Here is a 12,257-nt window from a genome sequence, read left to right as displayed (position 1 = left end):
TAGAAAAGGTAGACAGTCATGTATATTAGAGAGTCAACCACATGTACACAGTCAAAAATGTACACAGCAAATCCAGCATGTCCAAATTAACACTGTCGGATTTGATTTCAACACTATTAAAGTGTCTATATGGGTCCACACCAGAGAGTGTTAATTTAACTCTTTTTGGAGAGTTGGTACGTTAACTCTGATTTAGTGTTAAACACCAAATCTGTCTGGAGTTGATAATTTAACACTTGGTGTTAAGAGTTTATATATTAACTCTCAAAGAGTATTTTAGTTTAACTACGTAAGAGTTATCTTCTAATTCATTCTAAAAAGCGGGAATTTTACTGTTCTGAACTTCTAGAAATTTCTTTTGGAAATAAACATTTACTAAAAAGATGCAATGGTTTTTGAAAAACATTTATTCTGAACTGTGCACCACAATTTCAAAACATTTTCTGAAAGATGTAACAGTATACATGTTCTCACTTTCATTAGAATTTTGTTTATCAAAAGGTCTGACATGGTAAATGCAAATAACAGCATCTCATCACTTATTTCTTCAATACAATATGCATGTCCTTCATTCATCACTTTGTGGAACTTCAACGCACTTCTGCTCTCCCCCATATTCCATCTTCACAAGCATATCCTGTGCGGAGATTGAATAAAAATTAGTTGACACTAATTAATGGCACAAATAATCCAGTAAACAATTGCAGCACAGTAAAAAAAAAAAAAAAAAAAATCCTCTTTGAGCCAGGTAATACTGAACTAAATGTAAAACTTTTTCATTTTTACCTAAACCTGTGCACAAAACTCTGGAGGGATCTATGCTAACGTAGAATCCAGTCAGGACGCCTGCTACTGCTGTTTGCTCGTTTTTTGTTTTTTTTATGGGCGATCGTTGTCAGGCTTCAAGTAGCACCATTATACCAACATTTCACATTCTAGACATTGTTTTAGGTGTATTTGACCAAAAGTTTGACTGAAAATTCACATGCAAGCTTTTTTCAAGGCTGTGGTATTTGCCCGCAAACAATACCTTTCAGCTAGCTAAAACAGAATATTATGCTATCACCGAGCAACATGGCTAATGCCTTTCACACAGCTTTGTCTCAACTCCAAAGAGCCACAGAAGTAAAAGCTCATAATAATAATTGAAACAAGCTTTGAAAAAATGACTTACCAAGCATGGCAAACAACTCAAATATGTAGAGCAAAATGTTCTGAAACGGCTTCACTTCAGCTTCGATTGGAGCCGTGCTGGGGGCGGAGTCTGTGAATTTACTCTGTTGGTGTCATAGCCCCTGTAGGAGTTCAGAGTTAAGAGGTCAAGAGTTAATGTTTCCATTGTAACACCTCCAGATTTGACATAGAAACACTCATTTTTAACACTCGATTTTAACTACTATCATTTTACACCTCAGAGTTACATTAAAAGAATGTGACTCTGCTTAGAGTAAAATTAACTCTACTTTTGCAAGGAGACTATTAACACCAAAAAATTTAACACTTTTGAATTTGCTGTGTAAGTCTAGAATTGTCTAATTGTGGAAAATTGTGTGGTTACTTGACTCCTTAGATGAAGTGTTTCAAATGTATAGCCTGTGGGCCACATTATATCTGTCCTGCAAGATAATTTCATATGTTAGTTATTAATGGCCCATCAGTATGAGGGAGTCAAATCTTCAGCCCTGCTGAGAATCCATGCAGGTAGGGATGGGACTTTTATTGTCATGGGCACATCATGCAGCCAATCACGTGCAAAGACAGACTGGGATCATAACATTATGTGAGAGAAGGAAGGGGGCAGACAAGACAGCAAGTGTAGTGGTACAGCCCGTGTACACAGAGATAAAATACTATAGTTTAAAATGCAAGCGTCTCAGGAAAAAGTGGAGATACAAGCAAAATGAGCAGCATCTGGCTGCATTTCAGTGACACTGGAGCCTCCAAAGCTGAGTCCATAATTTATAAACTTAGAAGCTGGCTAAAGTGATACCCGTTCTAATTTTCAACCATTTTCCATTGTGGTGGACAAAAGGTTTCAAACCTCTCGGGGCCTCAAACCTCAAGGAGGTTTTCTCTAGTAGAAAATGCATAAAAATAAGGCTTTTATGAAAACAGTGAAAAAAGAAATTGCTTTCTTGAAAAAGACTAAATTTACAGTTCAGTACTGAATATTACATAAAAGAAACTATAAGGAAAGTGTCTTTGAATGGTAAATTCTTAATTTGCTTGATCTGATGCTCACCAAAAACAAGCACAAGTATCACTTTTGAACTTTTAACTGCATTTTTTTTTTACAAGTTTTATAGCTTTTCCTATTGAAAAGCCCCCTTATGACCATTCATACAACACAAAGTAAAACAGATGCATCCCCAGATCTGTTTTCATACATAGATGTGTGGAAACTAGTGAAACGTCAGAATCTCAGCTAAAACTCACAAAACCATTTCAACAACCACCAAACTGCTAAAACAACAAACGATAAAGCACAGGCAAACAGCTTCCACAAAAACATGTAAACACAAAGCAGCAAATCCTGTTCACCTGACAGTACGTACACAAATATGCCATTGGATGCTGAAAACAGACATCTCAAAGAGTCAGAAACTGAAGGTTTTGTCTCTCTCTGACCAAAATTCACTGAACCAACAGCAAAAGAAGACCAAAACTACACTTCACATTTAACAAAAGCATAGTAATGAATTCCTACTTGTCTGTCTTACTTCCACCACGACTATGTCTCATTATGCTTCGAGACCAGTTTCGCATCAAAACTCTATTTTCTGCCTTATTTGCTCGCTTATTATGCAGCTGTCAACTGTTGAGCACAGTGTTGTCAGCCGCTGATTTAGTCCCCCCCCCCAATGACTGCTGACACAATGTCTCTAATAAACAATGTCTCTAGGCAATGTCTCTAATAAACCTTAGTGTGTAACTTTCTGAAAAACAGAAAAGTTTCTCTTTTTCATTTTATACTCCAGAAATGCCAGTTTTTTTACAACTACATTTGTAAAATGAGTGTGACACCCCTGCCTTAGACAGACTTTTGTCAGTTGAGATACTTCCTCAGTGTCTGAGCCGGAGCATATGGACTGGATGGGCAACTTGACAGGGAGGCATTTGTCTCACCTCTTACCTCCTATTTATTTATTTATTTTTAAATGAGGACGTTTTTTTAATACTCTACTGTATACTATATATAGTTGTGAAAATATGTCAATAGAATTTAGCTCAGTAGGCACCTTTTTGGATGGGACTGGAACCCCAAAGGCTCCATAAAGGCAACAGTGTACTCATCCAGCTGAACGAGGAGGTACACTGGATGAACAACTGCTGACCAAGCATTGCTGTGTGACATTTGACCCATCTGCTCCAGTCCAAGGACATATCTGCTGAGTCATCATTGAATCATTCAGTCTTTTGTGCAATCAACCAATCACCTCCCACTACCACCCCCTAGATGAGTCACCGATGCACTCCAAGAGATCCAAGGGTCAGCCAGATCTTCAGACTGCCTGTTTTCACATGAAAACAAGACACGTGTTATAATCATAACTAACCCAAAAGCAAAACCCAGTAATTTACTTGGAATCAACAAAAAAATAAAAGTCCTAACACTTTTTTCAGTCCTTTATAAAGCATACAAAGAACAGGGGAAGGATTACTATAATTGCTAATGAAATAAGAAAATTCTGTGTTTAACCAGGTTCTTGTCTTTGGTTTCTTGCTGTATGCAAATGGAGACAGAAAGTGAGTGAGACAACTTGCAGAGAGGCAGTGGTTTTGCTAGAATGGCGATATTTGTCTACCAAGCCTTTCCACAACTATTTTATATTGTTAAAACAATGTCTATGTTTAAAAATATGCAATAATATTTATACATATGATAAAAACTTTCTTTATACTCTCAAATGACTTTGAAAGGGCCTTCTGCGTTTTAGTCATGAGAACAACAAGCAAAGCCACAAGCAACAACTATACTGACAAACTAAAGTTGTGGTGGGCCATTTCTCCACCCCTTGACCAACTACTGAAGCTGTTTACTCAGAACAGAACTCACTGTGTGCTTTAACAGGATATGAAGTGAGCAAAGACGTCAGCAAACTCCCTTCAAACACCAAGCGTCTACAACTTTATGCATCTCTCATAAAGTGTTACATGTATGCAATATTCATACAACTGTATTTAAATGCATACTTAATGTGATCTTTCAAATTAAAGTACTTATCCATCACTGTGCTAAGAGAGGCACATATGAACACACTTTACCAAGGTTTCAAACCTATAGTCAATAATTTGCCATTAAATAATTTCACTGCCACAAAGGACAGGGAGGGACAATTGATTAGCACCTCCCCTCTTCTGGAAGCAGCTATAAAAACATAGAAAAGTGTAGAATAAAAAAAAAATAGTCTAGTTTGTTTCCTTGTTGCTGTACCCTTCAAATACTCTTTTAAATGTGTTCTGATAATATTTTTACTTTTATATAGTGTTAATCTGCTAGACTTCTCAAATGGATGGAAAAAAAACAAGAGCAGCTTCCTGAAACTGAAGTATAGAGTGAAACAGGAAGAAAAGCCGCTTTGTATTTACACCTTTCTTTGAAAGCCCAACCACAGAAATGCTTAAGTTTCCATGCACTGTTTGTTTGTCAGCGATGACTTTGACTTTAGGTTTAGTTGTCTTTGTGTGCAGACATTAAGAAAAGGCAGAATATGCAAAGTAAAACAACTTTTTAAGAAAAAGCTTTTCATGTTCACCCTTTAAACTTCACATTTACTTCTTAAATGCTTACCTATGGTATATTGTTATGTGTAAATCATCATGCACATTACTAATGTGAAGAATTTCTTTTATTATTATTGTTGTAAGCAGAACTGAAAGTGGTCTCAGACGGGAGGCTGTCATGTAACACACAGATCTCTAGCTTGACCAAAACTGAGATTGTGGTTTTGTGCTACAATAGACTTTTCTGCCAGGAACAGACACACGTGATTTGGTAATGACTTGATTCAAGCATTTAAAACCCGTGCTGAGGCAAAAAGGGAGGAATAGTGCCAGAAGAGGCTGAGTTGCGCACCTGTGCACATTCTCTAAACATTTTCGTTTTATGCAGGGGATTCCAGTCACCTGTGCTACTCTGTGTAAGCACAAGGTCTGGAACAGCTGCAAACAAAAGTAATACTGAGGAAAATAGTTTGCAGTGCTGGAGTGTAACAGTGAGAAACAAAAATAATAAAACACAGCAAACATGAGTGAACATGAAAAGTTCAGTTCAGGTGAGAGTGATACCAAAGAATGTGTGCATAGCTAAAATCTTCCCTTTGTTAGTTGCCCTTGCCTTTAACAAGAGTGCAATATTTAACATCCTAAGAATAAGAACACAGAATAAGAAATGCACTACAAGGACTGTTGTTGTAAACATCTATTGTGCCATATTTAATACAGAAGTGAGATGTTGAGACTTATACATCATCATGAATATTTTTCCATCAACATGCAGCAAGAAAAACATTTTTTTTAGAGCATGCAATTTATTCAACGCTTAAACTGAAACAGGCTGATTTGCAGCTGATCAAAAGTTTAAGACCGCACTTCCAAAAAAACCCATAAACCCACCCAAAAATAAATTCTAAACACGAACTCAGTAATGAGTAGTTCCATCATTTTATTGTTGATCATTTCAAAAATGCGTTGCAGCATGCTTGATGCAAGTGTTTCCATGAGGTGAGTGGGAACATTTCTCCAAGTGGTGAAGATGGCCACACGAAGGACATCTACTGTCTGGAACACTTTTCTATTTTTCTTCTATTTTTAACTTCCCTTGCCATCCATCCCCAAAGGTTCTCAACTGGATTTAGATCAGGTGAACACACAGGATGCTCCAAAAGGGGTGATGTCATTCTCCTGGAAGAAGTCCCTTGTCCTGCGGGCATTGCGTGCTGTAGCGTTGTTCTGTTGAGAAACCCAGTAGTTACCACACAGACGGGGGCCCTCAGTCATGAGGAATGCTCTCTACAATATCTTGACATAGCCAGCAGCCATTTAATACCCCTGCACCTCCTGAAGCCCCATTGTTCCACTGAAGGAAAAAGCACCCCAGACCATTATTGCGCTCCGTCCACTGTGGTGAGTAGAAAACATCTCAGGTGGGATCTGCTTGTCATGCCAGTCGCGCTGGAAACCATCAAGGTTACATTGTTTCTCATCAGAGAATAAAACTTTGTTCCACCTTTCAGTGTCTCATGTTAGTCCAAAAGCTCAGATCTGTGATGTTCAAGGAGACGAGGCCTTTGAAGAAGTTTTACATTTTTGAAGCCGTTCAGTCTCAGATGTCGTCTGATGGTTATGGGGTTGCAGTCGGCACCAGTAACGACCTTAATCTGGGTCGAGGATCATCCAGTGTCAGACAGCCAATTGGATCCTCCAGCTCAGTGCTGATGAAATGTTTTTGGGTCTTCCATTTGACTTTTTTGTTCCATAACTAAAATTAGAAATACCCTGTCTCAGAGTGGCACTGAAAAACTAGTTCATGCATTTATAACTTCTAGGTTGGACTACTCTAATTTGTTGTTATCGGGAAGTCCTAAAAACTCCCTGAAAAGCCTTCAGTTAATCCAAGATACTGCAGCCAGAGTACTGACAGGTACTCGAAAGAGAGAACATTTTTCGCCTAAATTGGTTTCCCGTCATTGGCTCGTGAGCCACGGGGCGGTCGTGGCTCAAGAGTTGGCGGTTCGTCTTGTAATCGGAAGGTTGCTGGTTTGAGCCCCGGCTCTTACAGTCTTGGTCGTTGTGTCCTTGGGCAAGACACTTCACCCGTTGCCTACTGGTGGTGGTCAGAGGGCCCGGTGGCGCCAGTGTCCGGCAGCCTTGCCAGTGCGCCCCAGGGTGGCTGTGGCTACAATGTAGCTGCCATCACCAGTGTGTGAATGTGTGGATGACTGAACGTGGAAAGTGCTTTGGGGTCCCTAGGGACTAAGTAAAGCGCTGTACAAATACAGGCCATTTACCATAGAATTGAATTCACAATCCTGCTCCTCACATACAAGGCCTTGAACAATCAGGCTCCATTTTATCTCAACAACTTTGTAGTACCATATCACCCCATTAGAGCACTTTGCTCTCGCGCTGCAGGCCTACTTGTTGTTCCTAGAGTATTTAAAAGTAGAATGGGAGGCAGAACCTTCAGTTTTCAGGCTCCTCCTCTGTGGAACCAGCTTCCAGTTTGGATACAGGAGACAGACACTATCTCTACTTTTAAGATTAGGCTTAACCCTTGTATGGTGTTCGGGTCTGTGAGACCCGTTTTCAATTTTTTTCAAAAGAAAAATGAAACAATTAATTATTTTTTCAACCTGAAATTCATTGGCTTTGGCTTATTTTCTGTGAAGAACATAAATCCGAACTAATTTTCAATGACCTCATACGGTACCTCCCCCCACGCATTTACATTACATACAAGGTGTTCGGGTCCACTGGACCCAGGTCTAATAAAAGTGTTGAAAGTGTAGGTCCTGTGTTCCCACACTCTGTCTTCCTCCTTTCTGGTGCTGCTGATAGTGTTTTCTTCCCCTCCTGCTCCGCACAAAGTTGCAACATTGTTGTCTGCTCTTACATTCCCACACATTTTACCCTCTTTCTTGAGGGATCCAAATTTTATTTTCTCATACCCTGTCCCTCCTGCTAATTAGGGGCATAATACTATAAATAAGACTTTGCCAGTGTGGTTCTTTATCACAACTGATCAAGATGGCAAAAGATTATCTGCTGCGAGGGCCATCCAATTGATTTTGGAAGAGAGAGGAGCTTCGGATGATGATGTTGACAAAGAGGTTTCAGAATATTTCACATTTCTGAAAATTCAGAGTCTGACAGTGACTTTGAAGAAGAGGATGAGGTTGAGCACCATTTAGTAACAAAACGAAGACGAGTACCGCATCTGCAGCCAGCTCCAGGACCAGAACAAGCCCACCAGACAGCAAGTGAAGAAATATGGATGTCAGTAACTGGTGAAATTGAATGGTCTTCTTGCCCAAGAAATGAGCCACCCTGCAGAGCTGCTACTGTGATAAGCCAGGGCCAACACGGCTGACAGTTACTCATGTGCAGGACATCAAGTCTTCATTTGAGCTTTTCATCCCAGATTCCATCCAGAAAATTATTCTGCATTGCAGTAATCTAGAAGGAGTGTGTTTTTGGAGAGAGGTGGAAGGAGATGGACCAAATTCATCTAAGAACCCCAAAGGCCTACTCCTTGCAGGAGTTTTCAGGTCCAAAGGGGAATCGACAGAATCCCTGTGGGATGCAGAAACCGGCACGAACCTTTCCGTGCATCAATGTCTCTGGAAAAGTTCCACAAAATTTCCGTTTTGATAACCGAGACGACAGAACAGCTCGACGGCAGAGAGACAAGCTAGCTGCCATCAGGACAGTGTGGGATAAGTGGGTGCACCACCTCCCCCTGTTTTACAACCCTGGGCCTAATGTCACCATTGATGAGCAGCTGATCCCATTTAGTTGTGAAACATGTTGCTTCACGTGTAAATGTGTTGTGTCTTTCCACTCACTCCACTTGATTATAACTGATTTTTTTTATAACATTTTATAAAAAAAAAAAAAAAACGAGAAACACATTAATTCATAAATATGATCTAACAAAGGTAAAGGGAAAAAATTAACCATGTTTGCTGTTCATATGGTTTGTAATTGGGATGAAGTGAACATCTGTTGAGTAATTTAACATAAAATTGTTTGATAGTGTTCATTTGGAAAGCCAAAACTCTAGCGGGTCCACCAGACCCATGAACACTGGCTGAGTAACAAAAATATGAACACCACACAAGGGTTAAAGCTTTCCTTTTTGCTAAAGCATATAGTTAGAGCTGGACCAGGTGACCCTGTACTGTAAAGCTGTTCCTGTACTGTGACGGCCTCTGAAACCTGACTGTAACTCTTCAAATAAGACATTCCTCTGCAGATGATCAGTTAGCTGTTTTACAACTACACTTTGAAGATTTTTTTATATGAAAGGAAGGTTAGAGGTTGGCCTGTAATTAGCTAAGACTGCTGCGCCTAGAGATGGCTTTTTTCCTTCGTTCCTTCCTTTTTTCCTTCCCACTGTCGTCAAAGTACTTGCTCATAGGGGTCATATGATTATTGGTTTTTTCTCTATTATTGTAATGTCTGTCTTACAATATAAAGCCCATTGAGGTGACAGTTGTCATGATTTGGTGCTGTATAAATAGAATTGAATTAAATATATGCAAATTAATAGTGAATTAAGTAAATTAATTGATCATATGGCAGGTTAACAGATTTTGCATTTTATGCATGTGATCTGTTTATTTAAGGGCCTTAGGAATCAAAACACTTGTGAAATTATCTAGCAACTAGTCAAAGTTTACTTTTAAACTGTTTACTGTTAACATGTTGAGTTCTTCAATTTATACCAATGGATGTTAATGACATAACTGACATGAGATGATGACATGAGATAAAATATCCACCCATCCATTCTCTTTCACTTATCAGGGTTGTAAGGTGCTGGAGTTTTTTTCAGCAACCGTAGAGCCAGAGGCCATTTAGCCCCTGGACAGGTCACCAGTCTTTCACAGGGCTAACACAGATAGTCAGATATCCATTTGCACTCACATTCACACCTTTGGCTAATTTAGAATCACCAATTAACCTAAACCCACTAACTGCATTTCTATGGACTGTGGGAGGGAGAGAGAACCCACACAAACATGGGAAGAACATGCAAACGCCACAGAGAAAGACAACAGCCTGGATTGTGGAGTCAAACTCAGGCCTTCTTGCTGTGAGGCAACGGTTTTAACCCCCGTACTACTACTATAATATGTGTGTTTCACAACTATTGAAAATGTTAAAACACTGAACAAACCTCCTGGTGTTCAGTGGCATAGCAGTAGTCCCTGCCATGTAGCATCCTGTCATTATGAGTTGTTTACAATGGCTACAGTCATTATCTAGGGTTATGCAAAGACATTCTTGTTGTCTAACTTTGACGATGCCTTAACCAGACTGAAACACATGGTTTTTGCAGCCTTCAGTGATCAATAAGATTTTAACTTTTAAACAATTAAAATGAATTAAATATCACTTAAATAACCCTACATTTAACCAGAATTACAATTTCAAGTTGAGTTCTTTTAAATCATTAAGGGTTAATTGTTTACAATGGCTCGATAACTGTCATATTGGCATTAATATAAAATGTGCTTCAGCTTTGTTGTGTTCTTTTTTTAAACTTTCAGTTCGAGAAACCCACAAGAATCAAATATGAGACGACAGGGCTTACATTTGGTGTTGCTTTATGTGCTTTAGTTGGAACAATGGTTGATACTGTTTCCACTCCAGTAATGGAGTGATACACCAACATAACAAGTAGCCAATCAGACTGCTCTGAAATAGTTCCCTCCCACTACCAATACTTATATCTGGATGATTCTTTTATATTAAGTTGTTTTTACAACAGTATCAGGAAGGTAATACAACAAACAAACAAAATCCAGAAATGGTTGTATTTTATTTGTTGCTGACGCTCAGTTTTGGATGTAAGTATTTGTAGAGACATCAGATTTACATATAAATATATTTAACTATAAATATAAATATATAATAATATATTTCAATTATTGCCATTTTTATATAGATAATGAAGAGAAGACAAGGTAAATGATTCTGTCTCTTGTTCATGTCTGACTTGAATAATATTTTTCAGATTGCTCAGATGAACAGACTTTCGAGACAAAGACTGTTTACGTTGGGGAGAATATTAACCTGACGTGTCCCCGTAGAGATGTAGGAACCTTGTTTTGGCTCAAGCTTGTTTCTGGAGACTTTCCTAAAATCTTAGGAAGATCATTTAGCTCTCAGAGTGCTGATCAGCGCATTAGAACTGTAACAGATCCTGGAATATTTGATCTGTATATTACAAAAGCACAGCAGAGTGATACAGGAGTTTACATCTGTATGAAAACAGCAAACCGAGAACTAACATTTTTGAATGGAACCTACTTAAAAGTTCAAGGTAAGAATAGAAAAACATTTTCTTCTGAAATTACATAGGTTGTTTCTATATTGATGAACAGAGGCATATATGGCATTTATTTTAGTCAAGTTTTCACAAGCTTTTCTTTCTTTTTCCCTTTTCTATTTAAATTGGTCTTTAAAATAACAAGTGAATTTTTCACATAATTTTGTTTCATTTTTGTAGGACCAGAGTCTCCTTTCACTACAACTCCTCCATCTGATCCTGTCCATCAGGAACACACAGTAACTCTCCAGTGTTCGGTCTTTCATGACTTCCTGAATAAAACATGTCCAGTAGATGACAACGTGTTCTGTTTGAGTGCAGAACCACATCAATCTCACTTGGATTCTAATGGTGCTCATGTAAATGGTGCAGATGAATATGAAAGGAACTCAGAGGGACTCTCAACAAAAACATGTTTCTATGGCTACTTCAGAAACTCCAGCTCTTCTGATTCACAGATGTATTACTGTGCCGTGGCCACATGTGTGGAATCTTTTTCTGGAGACAAAACAAAAGCCGATACTGACGGTAACTGAATCATGTTTTTATGCAATTGGGAAAATTGGAATATTTGTCCATTTGATTAGATTCTAGTTTTTTACCTAATATTCTGTAATGCTAAATCAATCTATATAAAAAATATATCTGACAACACTTAATCATTGCTAACATAATTCATTTTCTTTTGTTTTATTTCAGCAGTCAACAAGACTAATTCAATGAAGGACAATGCACTTCTCTATCTGTTATGTGTTGCTTTGGCTGTAACCCTGATTGTTATAGCCTCTCTAATCTATTCAGTCAAGAACAATAGCTCATGTGTGGGTTGCAATGGTATGCAAAGTCAATCATACATTAATTTACCAAACAATATTCAACAAAATTGGACTCACATTAATGTTGTGGATTTATTTATCAGATGCAGTCGCTTTACGAACAAATGTGACAGAAAAAGGAGATCAGGAAATTCTGCAGGTAGTTATGAAAAAAAAATCTCTTCAAGCTTTTTGTATGTTTTAATGTCTCCCTGTCTAAATAAGTATCCACATTTTTCTGTTTCCTCAGACAGATGAAGACTCATTGGTTTATTCTGTAGTAATTTTCACTTGTGGAAAAATGGGATACAGGAACAAGGACAACAGAACCTGCAGAGGACGAGAACATCTGTACTGATTTAAAGGCTCTTGAGGTGGATTAA

At 38.4% G+C, this 12,257-nt stretch overlaps 1 long non-coding RNA gene and 1 pseudogene across 1 annotated transcript; one reads left to right on the top strand and one right to left on the bottom strand.

Annotated features, from left to right (window-relative positions):
- Positions 1 to 389: 389 nt before the first annotated feature.
- Positions 390 to 1,508, bottom strand: LOC146716785 (uncharacterized). Its single transcript, XR_014915749.1, has 2 exons — positions 1,175 to 1,508; positions 390 to 637 (listed from the first exon to the last, which is right to left on the bottom strand). It is a non-coding gene; the product is annotated as an uncharacterized LOC146716785 (long non-coding RNA).
- Positions 1,509 to 10,956: 9,448 nt separating this feature from the next.
- On the top strand, positions 10,957 to 12,257 carry LOC146716784 (uncharacterized; annotated as a pseudogene).

This window comes from Copadichromis virginalis, linkage group LG2 (assembly GCF_057382275.1).
Source record: "Copadichromis virginalis isolate Kocher_CV1m ecotype Utaka linkage group LG2, C_Virginalis_male_GT1.1, whole genome shotgun sequence".
Lineage (NCBI taxonomy): Eukaryota > Metazoa > Chordata > Actinopteri > Cichliformes > Cichlidae > Copadichromis > Copadichromis virginalis.
The sequence above is the reverse complement of the archived record's forward strand: the minus strand, read 5'-3'. Positions and strand labels throughout refer to the sequence as shown.